At 38.3% G+C, this 18,968-nt stretch overlaps 1 long non-coding RNA gene across 1 annotated transcript in view; it reads left to right on the forward strand.

Moving 5' to 3' along the window:
• Positions 1-2,876: 2,876 nt before the first annotated feature.
• The window catches only part of LOC131273631 (uncharacterized), a 31,766-nt gene continuing 15,674 nt past the window's right edge, over positions 2,877-18,968 (forward strand). The window contains exons 1-2 of the long non-coding RNA XR_009180882.2: positions 2,877-3,125; positions 3,287-3,365. This is a non-coding gene — a long non-coding RNA (uncharacterized lncRNA). The remainder of the gene's footprint in view (positions 3,126-3,286; positions 3,366-18,968) is intronic.

The raw sequence follows: 18,968 nt of genomic DNA on the forward strand, positions 1-18,968 counted from the left end.
AAAGAAAGAAGAGAGCAAGCAAGGAAGGAAAGACAGAAGGAATTTCTTCCATTTTTTATCTTAACTGAAACTTAATTCTCCCAGGAGGACACAGATTCCCCAGCTGTTCTCTGACGGGGATACGGTGGTTTTCTGATGCTCCCATATTCTTTGGACCAGGAGGTGAACAAGTATCCTCCCTTCTTCTCACTGTGTTCTAGATATTTCCCCACTCAAAACAAACCCAAAATAGAGAAAATGCCTTTTCTTTTTTGTTTTGCTGTTTAGATTGCCATCTGGCAATATTACCTCCTCCATTCCTTACTGTTGTCATCCACCGATGCTCCATCAACAGGCCTTCTCCATACAGGACCTTGTCCTTGGCCGCTGTTCTTCCTCTCTATCCTAATACTTATTACCATCCTGGGTGATCATCTTCCTCACAGCCCACTTAGCCAACACCATAGCTTCCTGGATTGCTCACCTTTTCTTTTCCCATCACCATATCATTCACATCAACCATCACCTCTCAGAATCACATCTTGTATCTGGTCATCACCAGTAATTGCTCTACCTCCAAAATCATTCGTTCAGTTATTTTGCTCTTTGTCCTCAACCCTTCCAACTTGCTTGCCCAAATACCCCACAACAATCATCCTCCAACCTCTTCAAGACATGGAGGCCACTGACCTGTCTACTTTCTTCCAATTCTTCAGGTACCTACTTTCTTCATTTCTCTCCTAACCTAGATTAGAACTCATGACCTTTGACAGTAACATGACTCCTGCTGATACCCTAGAGGCCTAGTCCTTCTGTCCTTTTGTTCCCATTATCTGACAAAACTCCAATCCTGAATAAGCTTAGCTTTTCAGTTTTTCCTGTGCCTGAACTCAGCTGGCATTTTCTGAGTGCTTCTGGAGAAAGTCATGTAAAAGAGAAAATTAGTTCCAATCTACCTTCACATTCCACTAACTTTCAATGGGCCCTTTACACTGCTTGACAATCCAACTAAATTGCTATTTAATGTATTCTACAATTTCCACAATTATTTCAAACATTCTTTACTCTCTTGAACATTCCAAATGCAGTGTTCTATCCTACTCCTTATACTTAGAAGTCTTTCCTCACTCTCACCTTTTCAGAGAAAATAGAAGGCATCAGCTAGAAACTCTTCTGTTCTCTAGATCAGATATACTCCTATTGAGCCTGCACTCCCCTTGCTTTCCCTTGGGCTACATTTTGGGGGTTTGAGTTTGAAGGTTATGAACTCTTGAAAACTGAAATAAACTGAATGGTGTCCTGGAAAAGTGGGAAAGCCAGAAGCTTTTCTCTGTCTTTCCCCCTCCACTCAAATACCACGGAACCGTTTGTTGCAGCCTTTGGAAACATCCAGTACAGGGTCTGAGAGTATGGGCTTATCTGGGTTTTACAGGGGTGGGACCAATCTGTGGTTGGATCAGGTGGCTACAAAACTTTGAACTCATTATAGGTGAGATCTGTGAGAGACTTAATATTGAACTAATACCTCCAAGATCTGAAAAACAAACTGTGGTGAGAGACAGTTCAGGGCACAGCTGCTAGAAGATGGCCCAGTAAACACAGGCAGCAAAATTCCCCTCAGGCTGAGATAGAACAGAATAAGAAATTGAGGAAGGTGCTCGTTTCTTTGGACTTTTAACTCACTGAGGCAAGATAATTTAACCTCAGCTGTATATTCTTTGGATTTAGATATCTTTGGACTGTAATTTACAAACAGATTTAATCTTCAGATTTTAGTCTCTTCATGGACATTTGATAGAATGGAATGGATTATACTCAAACTTGGGGCATCTTTAGTTTGTTGGCCTTTTAATGTATTCAGTGTTTTTTTTCAAATATATTTCTTATTTTTTAAAAAGATACTTAGATTACACAAAATGTTACACACAAAAATATAAGGAATTCAATTATGCCCCACCCCCCACACCTCCCACCCTTCCCTACATTAACAACTTCTTTCATTACTGTGGTACATTCATTGCAATTGATAAACACATTTGGAGCATTGCTACTAAGCATGGATTATAATTTACATGAATTATAGTTACTCTCCCCCATTCAATTCTGTAGGTTAGTGCAGGATATATAAAGGCTTGTATTTCTCATTGCAATGTCATTCAGGACAATTCCAAGTCCTGAAAATGCCCCATATTATACCTCTTTTTCCTCTCCCTGCCTTTAGCACTTCCGGTGGCCACTGTCTCCAAATCAATGATATAATTTCTTCCATTGCTTGAATCCCAATAAGTCTATAGTAGAATACCAGTAAGTCCACTCTAGTCCATAGCTCATTCCCCAATCCTGAGGATCCTGGGGTGATGATACCCACTCCACCTCTAATTGAGATTGGTCTTTGATCCCACATGGCTGATGAATGGGACTCTCTTGCTTGCAGTTGTAGACTCTCTCAGTCCCTTGGTATGGTGGTCGTCCATCCTCACCTCCTTGTTAGCTGTCCTGGGCAAGTCCAATGAACTGGAGAGTAGGTATTGCAATTCCACTGAGGCTCAGGGCCCAGCTAGTACATAGACAGCCCAAGGACTTAAGTCTCTTGGATGTACACCTAACAATGCCAGCACCAACATTCTCCAGAATACATCAATTAAGCGAATAAACCACAGTGGGCAGGGTCTTATGTAAGAAAATGGAATAAAGAGAACCAAGTCACTGATATAAGAGTAAAGGTGAGTAAATTTTTTTTTTTTAAGATTTATTTATTTATTTATTCCTCTCCCCTTCCCCTCCCCACCCCCGGTTGTCTGTTCTCTGTGTCTATTTGCTGCTTCCTCTTTTGTCCGCTTCTGTTGTCAGCGGCACGGAAATCTGGTTTTTTTTTGTGTGTGTCATCTTGTTGTGTCAGCTCTCCGTGTGTGAGGCACCATTCCTGGGCAGGCTGAACTTTCTTTTGCACTGGGTGGCTCTCCGTAGGGGGTGCACTCCTTGCGCGTGGGGCTCCCCTACGCGGGGGACACCCCTGCGTGCACGGCACTCCTTGCGCGCATCAGCACTGTGCATGGGCCAGCTCCACACGGGTCATGGAGGCCCGGGGTTTGAACCGCGGATCTCCCATGGGGTAGACGGACGCCCTAACCAAGTCCGCCGCCAAGGTGAGTAAATTTTGATACCCAAGTTGAAATTATTCGGTATTCCAGCCAACAGTTTATTAAATATAAGTCAAATTAAATTGTAGATAACCTATAGTTTATAGATAACCTAATAACCTATTTAACTTGTAGATAACTCAAACATTAAAAATTATTTTTTTCAGCACTGTGCAACAATTCTGTCCCAAAGAAAAACTCTGAGGCACTGAGTGACCCTGAAAATTTTTGTGACTATTTTAAGTGGTAAGAGAAAATTATCAGAAATGCTTTGGGGTTAAATGCAATTTCATGTATCCTAATTCCTTGAAAATTGGCAACTCACCTCTAGTTTATAATATAAATCTTAATCAGCAAATTCAATTAACTAGAACACTTTATTCATTTATTACAAAATATTTGCTATCTACTAAATGCCACCCTCTTTGGTCAGGTATTAGCAGTATGGAAGTGGATGGACGTGGTAACTTGGAGTCTGTAAATAAGAAGTTTCCCTTGAAATTCTTATCCTCTGTGTTGGAGATTGGTGTGCACGGCACCTGCCAGACTATTTAAGGAAAAGAATTTCTTAAAGTTAATTCTCTTTCTCAAGAGCACTACTCCCTAGTAAAATAAAAACGACTATCTCCAAATATGCAACATATCCACTTACGCTCTATATCCCATGGCATTTCCTCATTTAAAGGGGCAGGGGACAGTATCCCCTTATTGCAACACAGTGGCCCCAATTAGTACCGGTCCCGTTGATGAAAGCACAAAACTGGCAGACTGGCGAGAAAGTTTATCTAAGCTTCTTCTCAATTTTTGATTTATCATATTATTGTAATCCATCTCCTTTGTTAAATCAGTTTGAGTTTACATTTTCCTTACTTCCTTACTGTCAGTCTCTGGGGATATTGCTTATGCCTGTGATAAAATGTACTTGAAAAAAAATTGTGGCTGACATTATTGATTTAGTTAAAGGCAATGCTTTAAAATGTGTGGTTGCTTCTTCTATGGGTGCCTAACAAGGAATCTCAAATACTTTACTGAACTTGGCATATAAATAAATGTTTTTTTAAATATCAAGAGATTAGTTCTCTCAGACTATGAATGAGTCTATCTCACAATCCCTGCTAGTCTCTCAGACTTCCTGGTTCACTTGAATTGCTTGAATTGATAGGTGATCCGTATCAAGAAATGTTGGATTTTTAAAAATATATATTTAACTCAAGACATCAAGTGATATGATTCATTATTAGAGATACTGTATTTTTAATGCTGAGGATCATAAGAGACACAAGAGAGGCATTGTGACATATGCTCATGAGCCGGGATTCAACATTGGAAGATAGATCAAACATGCAGTTTTGCAGTCTTGAGCCAAACTCTTAACCTCTGTGCCTTAGTTTCCTCCTTTGAAAAATGGAGGCAATGACTTCCCCCATCTGTCTATCTCATAAGGATTTTGAGAGAGTATAATGAGAAAGACCTTTGAACATTATAAGAACCGTTATCTATGCAAAGGTTTTAAAATTTGTTAAAAGTGTTATTTGTGCAATTATAAGATATTTGCTATTATTACCATATGCATTATGTTTGCATTAACTTTAGGCAAATGTTAACATTAGAAGAGTCTGAAAAATTACAGACTGATGAAAAGGCAAGCTTGGCTGTAGTCCTAAAATTAAAGTAGCAAGATATTTGTCGTTAAACATTTAAAAATATCCTTCTAGATTAAGGCTATAAATGGTACTTGATAATGATGGATTTTTATGGAATTAAAATTTAATGGAGTGAAAATGTGCTATCATTACTGATAGCAAATTAGGAAATGACAAGAATTGTTTGTTCATGCTTTTATTTCTCAAGTAGAAATATCTCTTTTTGGCCATGCATCTGTGAGGGTTTAGTACATTTTGTTCTTCTAACTTAAGCAGGAAGTCCAAGTCCCTAGCATATAAATGGATTGTGTTCCAAAAGTACATTTTAAGTGAGTTTTTTGGAACAAAGGAAAACCTTTCTTTCTCCTAATTAAAAAGAAAAAAAAAATCCTGAATTTCTGAGATTTTTCCGCTGTCCTGCTTTCACGCACACTCTTCTACCTGCCTAGAACAAGCTTGCATCTACCCATTTATCAAGGTCTGAGACTGTGAGCCCTTTGGGAGCAGTGATCAGGTCATATTCATTGCTGAGAACTGAAGTGTTCCAGGCTTTCCAGCCTTCTGGGGGCATCCTTTCCTCTAATGTGCAAATGTAATAGAAAGAGCCCCAGCTAGCACCACGAAAGGAATCCAGCCTCTTTCATGTTATCTTTAAGGATCCTGGAGGAAGGCTTTTGGTTCTGGATGTTGCTTGCCCCTCTCTGTTGTGCTCCTCCAGATTCTTCTACTGGCTTTACCTATACACTGGCACAGCAGTCAAGGTACTCCACAAGGGGTTATGAAGAATGAGCAAATGTTAGTGAATGGAACGTGCTGCAAAAATGGAATGTTTAAACCTGGTTTTTAGATAACAAGTTCCTGGAGCCCATCAGCCATGCCTATTGAAGGGTGCCTACCACCAGCTCGTCTTATCCACCTCTCCATTGTCTTCGTGTCTCTGGGACCCACTCTTCTTTTCCTGGTGAAAATCCCCTGGACCCTCCCTGTGGTTCTCAAAGCCCAAGCCCCAATATATCCACTTTCTTTCTTCTAGCCTTTTGATGAAACAAATGAACAAACAAAAACAAAGAAGAAAAAAATCAGCTGACATCTCTCAGACACTTTCAGCCCTCTGCATCCTTACCAATCTATAGTGAAGAAAAACATTATAATATAGAATATTTAGTGTATCTATTTGAAGCTTTAAATTATTTTACCAGGGTTCAAAACTGTGCAGAAAAAGGTGACTGAATCTTCAAAAGTGAAAGTACTCTCTAGAGTGGTCTGTGAGAATAAATAAGATATTAGCTTTCTGCTCTTAGAGTCTTGGGAATTAAATTGTTTTCTTGCTAATTGAAAATAATAATTTTATCTTGTCTGTTTCTAGTAATCAAGAGATCAGAGTACTTTGCTACATTCTTTCACCACCATATAGACAGTTTATACTATGCAATAAATTAATGTTTGTTGATAAATGGCTGAATGAACAAAAAATAAAAGGCATTCATCAAACCTTACCTAACTACACTTTTTGAAAATTGCTTCACTTTTACTAACCATAGCATTTTGTATATAACTTTCTAATGTATTCTATCACTTTCTAATGTATGTTTATTTGTGTCTATATCATGTCCTTACTATATAGTACGCATATTGAGAAGAGTAAAATTATTTTTCATTATTATATATTTCTGACACATTTCATACATTTCCACATATTCTATAATATGTTTATGATTAAATGCCCAGGTAGGCCTCTTTATTTGTTCATGTGTCCATCCATCCATTCAAACATCCTTTCACCCATCCACCCACCCATTTCTTAATTCAGTATAGGGTTACCTAGAGAGTGTTATGGCATATTAGTTTCCATTTGCTCATATGTAAAATGAGAAATGTAAAATGAAATAATTAAAGTATCTATTTCATAGGTTGCTGATAGAATTGGATGTGTAAATACATGCAAAATGCTTAGCACAGTGCCCATAGCAAGCATTCTGTAAATGTTAGCTAGGATGGTTGCTTTGATTAATTCAAGAAAAACTTAAAGTGCCTATTTGTAGGACCCATTGGGTGTTGAGGAAACAAAGAATTAAATTTTTCCTAAAGAGGAGCAAAGCTAGGTTGGGGAAACAGCAAGTAAAGGGAAATACATGGAGGGAGAAGAGTGTCTCTGCTGTGTACAAAGTGAACTACTGGAGCAGAGGTGACCCGGCCCGGGGCGGTGAGGCTGGGGTCAGAAAGATGATTCCTGAGCTGGGCAATTAAATTAAAGCTGAAATGTAGTTAATTTGCTACAGCAATTAGTAGAAAATACTTTTTCAGGATTAATAATTAAGCAAATTAGGGAAAACGGTGAAATTGAATAAAAATTATCTTCTAATGTAGATCTAAAGTTGGCATTTGAGAAGGAGGTGGTTATGTGGGTATATTATCTGTATTCTGTGCCATTTGGCATAATTTGGTTTCCAAGCATATGCAGGGCTCAGGGTTTGTTATAACCCAGAGGAAGGGCCTTGGATGAATGCAGCGCAAAGCTGGGTACGGTCAGGCCCACGTCCGGTATGTTCGCTCATGGCTATACCTATCTAGCCCTGTAGTTTCATTCCTTGAAACCAGCCCACACTGGTGGCCACGTATGGGCACCTCAGTTTAGAGGGTAGATGGACTCGAAGTTGGAATTAACTTTTATAAATGGACAGGCCTGGTTTTCTTGCGTGAGACACTATACAGACCTGAGCAGAGCCCGGCCTACAGGTAACAAGCTCCAACCACTGGGCCAGTGGTAGACTGTCTTTTGTGTTCCCAAAATTATTGCAAGGACTTTAATACCTCTATGCCCTTCCTCATGCTGTTCTCTTGGTTGGAAAAACTGTTCCCTCCCATAATCTGTCTAATCAGCAGACTTCTATAAGATCCACCTCAAATGTCACATCTGAATCTAATGCACAGCAAAATTCATAACTCTTTTATTTGTATCCCCATGGTACTTTGCACATACGTATTTTTATTTGTAGATTAAAATTTCTATTTTTAGGGGAAAATATCCCTCTAACTCAGTGTATTTGGTATGCATATTAACCTTACACACACAAAAATGGAGTTCCTGGAGATATTCCCCAATTTTTTCTTTCACCTACTGGTTGTTGGCTCACATTTCATATTGGCATCATCATCATTTTAACAAAAGGAGCTTTTTGTTTATTTTTTCAAAATTATTCCTGATAAAAGGAAGATACATCTGAGAGAAGGAACACATTCTATTTCTCATGCACAGTCTAGTGCGAACCAGAGGAAAAAGAAGTTCCGTGTGGAGGACTGTGAGCACAAGCAAATCCCAAGCTCCTTTGGGGCTGGACGAAGACCATTACCTTGAAAATATTCATACTTTGTCATTTTGTGTCAAGAGCACGTCTACGGAGTAGTAAATCAGGGTTGTATTCTATCTTCTCAACATGCAGTATCCCTAAATATTGAAACCCCTGGTGTATATTTGAATATACCTATAATTTTTCTTCATATAACAGACTAACTGTGATTCAAGATGGACCCTATATTGACTAAAAATGCTTTTTATGAAAAGAATTCCTCTCTCAATTTTCCTTAACATTTTGGAAATGATCATCAATCATCTTGCAAGCTGCTACATCCAGTGTTAGTCTCTTTTCATAGTCAATATTCCTGGCTTGTTTAACCTGGAGTGATGGATAGAAATGCAACAACTCTCAGATGTAAGGTTTTGAGGGGAAAAAGTAATCATTTATACTTTATAGTTTTAAAGCTAATATTTCTAGTTTACTTGGTGTACTAACGTGTTTGTCCACTTGGATATAAGCTCATGCTAAGTTAATATTTTAGTTATTCTTTAATCCTGATATATTTAAAAATACTTTTGGTTCTTTGCTAATGAGAAGAGTTCCTTTAAAAATGCTCTTCAATGTTCATCTTCTTTGATTCTTTCAAGATACAATATACTCTATTGGTTATGTTTGCTGACTCTGGACCCAGACAGCCTGGATTACTAGTTCTGCCACTTACTAGCTATATGATTGTGGGCATGTTTCCTAAGTTCTTTCCATTAAAACTATATTTATCCACAAAATTAGATTCCTGCTGCACAGGGGTGGGAGTTCTGGCTCCCTCTTGGATCTCAGCTGATACTACCTGGCTGGGAGCGGCAGGAGTGCCTTGTTACTACTCTCCACGTTGCCTCCCCTGATACCATGGAAGGTTGGGGGTAGAATGGGAGGCTGAGCAGGGGAGGCTTGGTCTCATCAACATTGGATGGTGGCATGTCTTGATTCTCCACTAGGTCTCCTTTGATATCACACAGCTGTGGGGAGGGAGAGGGGGTGCCCATTACTGCTGGGTAGGGATGAAAGCAATTTTATTTAGTAGCTTTTGGCTGGAGTAAAGCAGTCATTATCTAAAAGTTTCTTTTTGCTGGGCTCTCTCTTTCTTGATCTTTTGGAAAGAGATAACAGGCTCTTATTAGGGATTTTTTTGTTGTTGTTGGCACCCATTATTGTTTCTGGGCTGCACACTTCACTAGCACCAAGTTTGGAATATATGAAGGTAAAAAAAAAAAAAAAAAAAATTTAAAAGAAAACCCAGGGAACTCACCACTATGAGATTTCATAGGTCCCAACTGGACTGTTTTCTTCTTGCTACTTTTCAGAATCTTATGTTTGTTTTATATATAACATCCAGGGATTTTAGTTATACTAAGAGGGAGGAATAGAGGAAAGTACTTCTTCTCTGTCTTTTCAGAAGTGGAAGACAGGCAACCCAGAATTTTAACTTGAAAAATGCTTTTGAATATTGGAGGTTTGTCCATACTTTCAGGAAAATTAAACCAAATTGCTCAAAAACATCCTGTAAAACTTTTTGTAAACCTGTGTTATAGGTTCATTATATAACAGAGGTGGGGATAAACAGCATTCAAATTTCTTATATAGCAAGTTAACAATATCTTAGAGTATCAATTACTTTATCTTCATATCTTATAAAATACTATAAACATTTGCTATCCCATCTGAACATAAAATGTATCTCTGAGTTAACCTACACATCAATAGGCTCAATTCAATTAAAAGTGAACTTGAATGTTGGTGCCTATGATGGGAATAACCAGATTGATAGACTCTTTTGCTCTTCAACCAGTACCCTACAAATAAACCAAGAAAAGCTTTTCATAAGAATGAATCTGTGAATTCCACCACTTAACATACCAATTGGATTGAAGCCACTATATGCCAAGCTTTCAGTATATTTCACACTTCACATCCTTTAAAAAAAAAAAACTTAAGTTCAAATATGCACACAAATAATAAGTGTTTATCAAACAGCAATAAGTTGCCCAAAACTACTGCATGATATGTAGTACTAGGTAAAGGCATGTCATGTCTACTCTATTGTATCACTGTGTCATCTTCTCAATGTGCCATAGGTATACTGGGGCTGGGGATGCAGTCTGTAGCCACAGAACAATTTTTCAAGTCCAGTATTAAATGATCTGTGTAGGAGCCCATCTCCCATCTGGATGGAGCATCATTATTCCACTGTGTCAAACTAAAGTAGAAGCTGTCTCATATATCAGGCTTTGAGGAGCCATTCTAGTGTACCTTCGGGAGGTTTTGATTATCTGAGTAGTTACACCAACTGCACATGTCCATAGCTGTCTTGGGCATTCCACTGAGAGTGTTACAAATTAATCCTGTAGCTAAAATTCAGTGAATCAAACTCAACTTCTGTTTATGAGTCTCAGAACGCAAAGGAATAAAAAAGAAAAAAAGAAAATCTTTCTAGGTAAGTACCCTGACAGCCCAATCATTGAGGTGTTGAAATGTTTTAAAACTACTCCCTTATCAGCTCTGTAGACATGGTCCATGAGCTTCAGCAGACATGCTTTCATGTCTTCTTTTAAAAGCAAAATAATGCTAGTCACTTCTGGCTACTATCAACTTCCACTGAGAGGCTGTAAAAGTGCTAACAACTAGAGCTGCTTTTTTAATGTGCACTGACTGAAATCCCGAAGATTAGCAAATGCTCATTTTATAAGGATTTTGTTGATGCTTCGTCTCGCCCCAAATGCACAGTTTATGGTATGAACAAGCACCTTTGCCTGATGTTGATTCATTGCACATCTATACCAGGAAAAAAGAAACACTGGAAAATGCATCTAGGAAAGTCAGCTGAGAATAAAATACTCTTATTTATGGTTTCTTTTTTTATTTCTATTCAGTATGCTGAAGCATATTGTTCATGTTAAGGAAGAATGGGCTGACAAAGGGAATGGAGTAGAAGATATTTATGTATCTTGCATTTTATAGCCAGTAGGTTATCTTTGAAATTATATGAATTTCAATAAACTGATTGCTTTTTTTTTTTTTTAATTTTTTTATTTTTTGTTGACTTTGTAATAATATTACATTAAAAATATATATGTGAGGTCCCATTCAACCCCACCCCCCCACCCCCCCTCTCCCCACCCCAACAACACTCGTTCCCATCATCATGACACAAAACTGATTGCTTTTTAAACAAACATATCAAATTAGTATTTTGTCCTATGGAAAGAGAGTGCTTTAAGTAAATGCTGCCATTACAGAAATATTTTGAGGCTTTCTGGTTTTTAATTCCTTTCATAATGAACTTGCATATTTTTGCGCATTTTAGAACATCCTCTAACGTAGCAAATCTTCAGCTTTTGAAGGGATGTTGCCAAGTCACTTGAACCAAAGTCGTTTGAATTCAATAGATAGAATATTTTAAAAAAACATATTGTTGGTTAAATACTAGGAGCTGGAACACTCTCATAATGTAGAAGGCAACCACTGAGCCACTTTCCTACTTTTGTGTTCTCATTTATTCAATTTTATACATAATGAACTTGATTAAATTACCTTTTTTGATGAATTTTGCAGGAGACTTGCCATTGAAGGTATGTAGGATACCAACTCAAATGCCTTCTTTTATGATTTGGAAACATTCTCTTTCTTGGTCTTGGATATTTTGTATTTTACTGATCCTCCTGTAAACACTGTATCTCAACACTGTTAACTGCTTTTCTTAGGAACATAGTCTTTCAAGCATTTTTTTTCCTTTTGCTATCTCTATCACTCAAAAAATTCAAGGCTCAGTATTTATGGAAATATTCTGGAGTTTTCTCTTTACTGGTGTGGGGTGTCGGTGGTGGGAGTATATGTGGGGAGGGGCAGCCTCTATGGAAAATATGAATGTGTTCATGTGGTCACGGAGTATTTTCTTGGTGGATTGAGACCCAGAAAATAACCAAAAGAATATTTAATACCCATCCTGGGAAGTCCTGCTACATTCTCTAATAGAGTGGCAAGAATCCCTAGAGTACATGAGCAGTGCCTAATGAAGGAAGACAGACCAATATGCTAGGGCCTTGATATTGATGCTTGTACTTATGAACCTCATTCTTGTGAAATTGAAAATTAGCCTAGTAGCATATATTGCCTGAGTTACCTCCTGAAAGTCTCCTTGTTGCTAAAATGTGGCTTCTTTCTAGGCCAAACTCTAATTACCCACTGTGTGGGACATGACTCCCAGGGATGAGCCTCCCTGGCACCGAGGGATTATTACCAAGGGCCAACTAGCAATGTGTTTGGAAGAATATCTTGATCAAAAGGGGGAAATATTAAATACAAATGAGTTTTTATGGCTAAGAGATTTCAAAGTGAGTTGGGAGGTCATTCTAGAAGTTACACTTATACATATCTCAGGAGGATCTCACTGACTGCCACAGTAAACAGTACCTCAAGGAGGGGGATTCCTAAGGGTTCTAGAGATACCTAGACACTATAGGTAGGGCAAACAATTCCATGAACTCAGCACCCTATCAGTGGACCTTACCTTGAAATATATGATAACCTATTCCCCCAATGTTTGGAATTGGACTCACTTATAATTTTTCTACATATGGTCCTTATGCCTCTTTTATTTGGAACCATAATTACCACTATACCCATTAAATGGGGATCTCAGAGAAATAAATCTTCTGGCTGTTTTTATGCTGGTTGAGCCCCAAATCCCAGCATAGTTTCAGTCAATACCTAATCTTCAGTTTATCGGACTCACCCAGAACAGTAAACAAAATGATGATGATGGACTGTGCCCATCCTTCAAAACAGAGAGTATCTACATCTGCAGGTATGAGAGTTCCACCCATCTGCACTATGGGATTTAAGCCCCTTCTAAATTGGAAGCAGAATGGGCATCATCCCCAAATCCTTAAGACTGAGGAATTAACACTCATAAGGGGGATTGCAACTATGGACTAAAGTAGACTTATTATTGTGGTAGTGGAACAACTTATAACATTGATATAAAGGCAGTGATCACCAGAGGTCCTGAGAGGAGGGAGAGGGAAGAATAGGTGTAACATGGGGCATTTTTTTGGGGGACATTGGAATTGTTCTGCATTACATTACAATGATAGATTCAGATCATTATACATTTTTTCAATACCTATTAAATGGTAAAGAGAGTAAACCATATTGTAAACTATGGACCATGGTTAGTGGCAATGCTTCGGTATGTGTTCATCAGTTGCAACAAATGTACCGCACTAATGAAAGATGTTGTTAATGGGAAAAAGTGGGGGAGGGGGTGGGGTATATGGGAATCCCCTTTATTTTCAGTGTTAACATTTATGTAATCTAAAGCTTCTTTAATAAAAAAGGAGTACATTATGAGCAATTATTTTAAAGACATAATTGTCTATTTGAATGTACCAAATCTCTGATCTTTTCAAGTTTTCTCAGTCTTCTCTGTAAGAATATGGTCATGTATCATTTAACTTCTCTCAATTTATTTTTTGTTTTTTTGCCAAGAACTCTAATATTATTTGGTTTTTATAATCTTCATTTTATCATTCTGAGTATACTGCTTGTACATGTTACAAGTTTTTTTCCCTGTAAATAGTGATGATTTTTGTGTCACCATGCTAAAAAGACCTTGATAATACTAAGCTACAAATGTTGCAATGATTTTCATTTTCCTTCATTCAAATTAGATAATTTGATGAAACCTTATTACATACCAGAGTTGAAATGAAAATTTCGAAAGAGATAAACAAGAAAAGACAAGGAAATGGATTCTCCTTTACAGCCTTAAGAAATGAATGCAGCCTTGCCCATACCTTGATTTTTGTCCACTGTAGGACTTTGGATATCAACAGCTAAAGATAATAAATTTGTTGTTTTGAAATAGAGACAGAGGGAGAAAGAGATAAACAAGGGTTGGTATCTGTCTATAAGTAACTCATAATATGGGGATATAGGGAAAAAAGTCACATGAATAATTTTAACTTGATCTAAAGAAAGCAATAAAAGAGATCTAAACAGAGTGAAATGGAAGGTCAAGAGGAAATGATGAACTTTGGCTGCAGAGATTGTGGAGCGTTTTACAGAAAAAATAACCTTGCAACTAACTCTACTGACAGTGAGCAAAGAAAAGAGGGACAACTGAGAAAAGGGTGTAGCAGGTGCAAAGTCAGCAGACTGAAATAAAATAGTTTTTGGGCAATGGCAAATCATGTCACCAAGGGATTAAATTTCGAGCAGGAGAGAGGGAGGGGGCACTGCTCCTAAACTTAATTGTTATTTTCCCTGGTTTTGATTTTTTTATAAATGGAACCATTTTATGTGTAGTGTTGTATGACTTGCTTTAATTGAAAAGAAAATAGTATGCTTTTGAAATTCATTTTTGTTGATGGTTGATGCATTCATGTTTTTACTGTTTGAAAGAATTCCATTGTAAGAATAGACTATACCTTTCATTGTTTCATTAGTTTCATAATTTTAAGTAGATGGGCATTTGGGTTAATATGATTTTTTATGAACAATGCCTCTATGTATGCTCTTGCTATGTGCAAGAGTTTAGGGTATAAGTCTAGGAGTAATGGAATGACTATAAATTCATTTTACTAGGAAAAAACAGGGTATGCTCCCATTAGCAGTATATGAGAATTTATGTGTTTTTATGCATTAATAAAATAAAGGCATTAATAAGTCTGAAATGGGATCTCTGTGTTTTCCTTATTATCAATGAGATAGAACATCTTTTTATATAATTTTTGGTTATTGGAGGTCTCTGAAATTCTTGGTTATTTTATTTTTTTCATTTCCTGTCAGTTTGCTTTTTTCTTGTTGATATGTAAGAGTTCTTTATATATTCTGAATACTAATCTTTTGACCATTTTATGTGTTACAAAATTCTCTCACAGGCTGTAGTTAATATATTCACCCTTTTTATGATGGTGTTTTTAAAATTTTTACTTGCTTTCTATTTTTACTTTTTATTGATAACATTTTAGTTTCATATCTTTTTATATATTTATTTTTATTCATTTTAAAAAAATATTACATTAAAAAAATATGAGGTCCCCATTCACCCCCACCACCCCCACCCCACCACTCCCCCCACAGAAACACTCTCCCCCATCATCATGACACATCCATTGCATTTGGTGAGTACATCTCTGGGCATCGCTGCACCTCATGGTCAATGGTCCACATCATAGCCCATACTCTCCCACGTTCCATCCAGTGGGCCATGGGAGGATCTACAATGTCCGGTAATTGTCCCTGCAGCACCACCCAGGACAACTCCAAGTCCTGAAAACACCTCCACCTCTCATCTCTTCCTCCCATTCCCCACACCCAGCAGCCACCATGGCCACTTTTCCCAAACCAATGCCACATTTTCTCTGTGGACCTTGGATTGGTTGTGTCCATTCCACATCTATGTCAAGAGGGGCTTAGATTCCACATGGATACTGGATGCAATCCTTCTGTTTTTAGTTGTAGGCACTCTAGGCTCCATGGTGTGGTGGTTGACATTCTTCAACTCCATGTTCGCTGAGTGGGGTAAGTCCAATAAATCAGAGTGTAGGAGCTGAAATCTGTTGAGGCTCAGGGCCTGGCTATCATATTGTCAGTCCAGAGATTCAAATCCCCTAGATATATCTTAAGCCCCAGCACCAACTACAATTCTAGTAAAGTAGCATGAAAGGCTTGTGAAAAGAGATCACATCTGAGTCCAGCTCCATCACGCAGAAACACTAGCTCCAAAGAAGGGCCAACTGACATGGCAGTGAACTCCATCTGCCATGACCATAGAACCTGTGGGTCTCTTTAGCCCTCAAAAGAACCAATACCTGGGGTTGTATCTGCTTTATCTGTCTCTGAGACTCTGCTCAGGTGTGCATAAGGGCAATCCTTCTGACAATCTCCAGACTCTTTTTTAGAGACTCGTAGCCATATAAACTCATTTGCCCTTTCCATTTCCCCCTTACATTAGGTCAAACAGCACTTTTAACTCCTGTTATCATATGTAGACAGGTCTGCTGGTCTGTGTTGAACCTTTAATTCAAGGTCATTTTCTAGTTACGTCATCAACTGGTACTTGGTAGTGATCTTTCAGTGCCAGGGAGGCTCATCCCCGGGTGTCATGTCCCACACTGAGGGGAAGGCATTGCATTTACATGCTGAGTTTGGCTTCGAGACTGGCCACATTTGAGTAACACGGAGGCTGTCAGGAGGGAAATCCTAGGCACAGTGCTGCTGTAGGCCTTGTTCTTATGTCAGGTGTATAGGCTGACAAGCATAGTCATTAGTATCAGGGGCTCACTGTTGGACCCTCATTCCTTCCTGGTCCTTGCTGTTGCACCTGGGGGACTGCTGCTGCTCCCCTAGTGACCAGGACAGAGCGCCCCCCCCCCCCCCCAGCCAGGAACCCAGTACCCCTCAGCTGTTGTTTTTAATTGTTTCCACTATGAGTATATCCAAACATTTCCATGCACCCTGGACACATGCCCTGTATAACTCCCTGTCAACCATATGTCCCCTATCAATAACATCCCATATCAGTATTCCTCTGCTGCCACTGTTGAACCACTCTGTGATCCAAAACTTCCTGAGAAGTGAAGCCCAATATAATATCAGGTTCCCTTACTAGTAAAATGGAATATAGCGATGAGTTTAAAGATTAGATATAGAATACATATTGATTTGGAAAAATTCTACATTCTATCTTTTTCTTTTCTTTTCTCCTAAATATTGAGCTTCTCTTCACAAGAGCCCTAGATCACAGTAATTCATATATACAATATACAGTACTCCCACATATCCATTATAAAACCTTTTCCCTTCCACAGTGATAATCTTTTAACTTATTCATATCATATTTACTGAAACTGATGTACAGATATTGAGACAATGGCTTTCAAACAAGGTAACATTTGTGTTTACATTGTGGTTGATACTTTAGGCTATACAGTTTTCTAAATTTTTTAGTTATCCTATGTTTTACATTATGGTTTACATTATTAGTCTGTTGTCCCCTATATGTTTTTGGTGTAATATTCCATGTTTTATATCCATCCTTGTGTACTCTTGTGAAACACTTCTTTTGCCCTCACATTTACTTTGGTTCCATCTATTCTACATCTATTTCCCCCTTCCCTTGGGGCCCACAGTGACAGTCAATCTTCATTTCTTGAGGAGCCATGTTCAGCGATACTTGCAATAGTGTTGAGGGCTTGACTTGCTCAACTGCCCTAATGCCCTGGGAGCCACCCTTTCTCTTGAGAGATACAGTTCCCTCTATTTGATGGCATTAGTCCTCCCCAGGATGTGGGTCTACCTTCACTCTCATTATATGGGTCTCTACCCAATGGTATAACCCACTCTGGCAAAATGAGCATTCAGATATTCCCTAGGAGTCTGTCCCTTTGAGTATCTTAAACACGTAACTTTCCTAATTATGTTTTGAAAAGTTTTCTCAGCATTATACTCTCAACCAACACCTGACAATCTCCTATGTTCATATGTTGCCCCAATCTCCCCCCAATTTCTTGGGCAATATTACCCATCTGCCCATCCCTAGCTCCCTTCAAACCCACAAAGCCCCACCCAGGGTAACCCTATGCCCCCATTTTATCTCTTCCTTATACACATACTTACCTCCAGCTTATTATAGATTTCACCCATGTAAATGTCAGCTTACATCCTTCCTCTACCCCCTGATTTCCTGTAAGCCTATCTTCCAGTCTCTAGCTCTCTGAGGCAGCTTGCTTATTTCATATCATTGAGGTCACGTAGTATTTGTCCTTCAATGCCTGGGTTTCTTCACTCAACATAAGGTTCTCAAGATTCATCCATGTTATCACGTGTGTTTGTAATGTATTTTTTCTTAAAGCCGAGTAGTATTCCATTGTATGTATATACCACATTTTATTGATCCACTCATCTGTTGATGGGCATTTGGGTCAATTCTAACTTTTGGCGATAGTGAAAAATGCTGCTATGAACATTGGTATGCATATATCGGTTTGTGTCCTTGTTTTCAGTTCTGCTGGGTATATACCCAGCAGTGGAATTGCTGGGTCATATGGCAAATCTATGGTTAGTTTTTTGAGAATCCACCAAACTGTCCTCCAGAATGGTTGGATCCTTCTGCATTCCCACCAGCAGTGGGTGAGTATTCCCATTTCTTCATATCCTCTCCAGCATTTTTGTGTTCTTCTGTTTTTTTCATAGCTGCCAATCGTATGGGAGTAAGATGGTATCTCATTGTAGTTTTAATTTGCATTTCCCTGATAGCTAAAGATTTGGAGCATTTTTTCATGTGTTTTTTAGCCATTTGTATTTCTTCTTTGGAGAAGTATCTGTTTAAATCTTTTTCCCATTTTTAAAATGGGTTATATATCTTTTTATTTTCAAGATATAGGAGTTCTTTATATATGCAAGTTATAAGTCTCCTATTGGATATATGGTTGCCAAATATTTTCTTCCATTGTGTAGGTTCCCTTTTTACTTTCTTGACAAACTCCTTTGAGGTGCAGAAGGCTTTAATTTTGAGGAAGTCCCATTTATCTATTTGTTCTTTTGCTGCTCGTGCCTTTGGTGTGATGTTCATGAAGCCATTTCCTTTTACAAGGTCTTGTAGATGTTTCTCTACACTGCTTTACAAGGTCTTTATGGTTTTGACTCTTATATTTAGGTCTTTGATCCATCTTGAGTTGAACTTTGTATAAGGTGTGAGATGGTAATCCTCTTTCATTCTTCTACATATGGATATCCAGTTCTCCAGGCACCCTTTGTTGAATAGGCCATTCTCTCCCAGTTGAGAGGGTTTGGTGGCTTTATCAAATATTATATGGCTATATATATGAGGTTCTATGTCAGAACTTTCA

This window comes from Dasypus novemcinctus, chromosome 16 (genome assembly GCF_030445035.2).
Source record: "Dasypus novemcinctus isolate mDasNov1 chromosome 16, mDasNov1.1.hap2, whole genome shotgun sequence".
In the NCBI taxonomy this organism is placed as follows: Eukaryota; Metazoa; Chordata; class Mammalia; order Cingulata; family Dasypodidae; genus Dasypus; species Dasypus novemcinctus.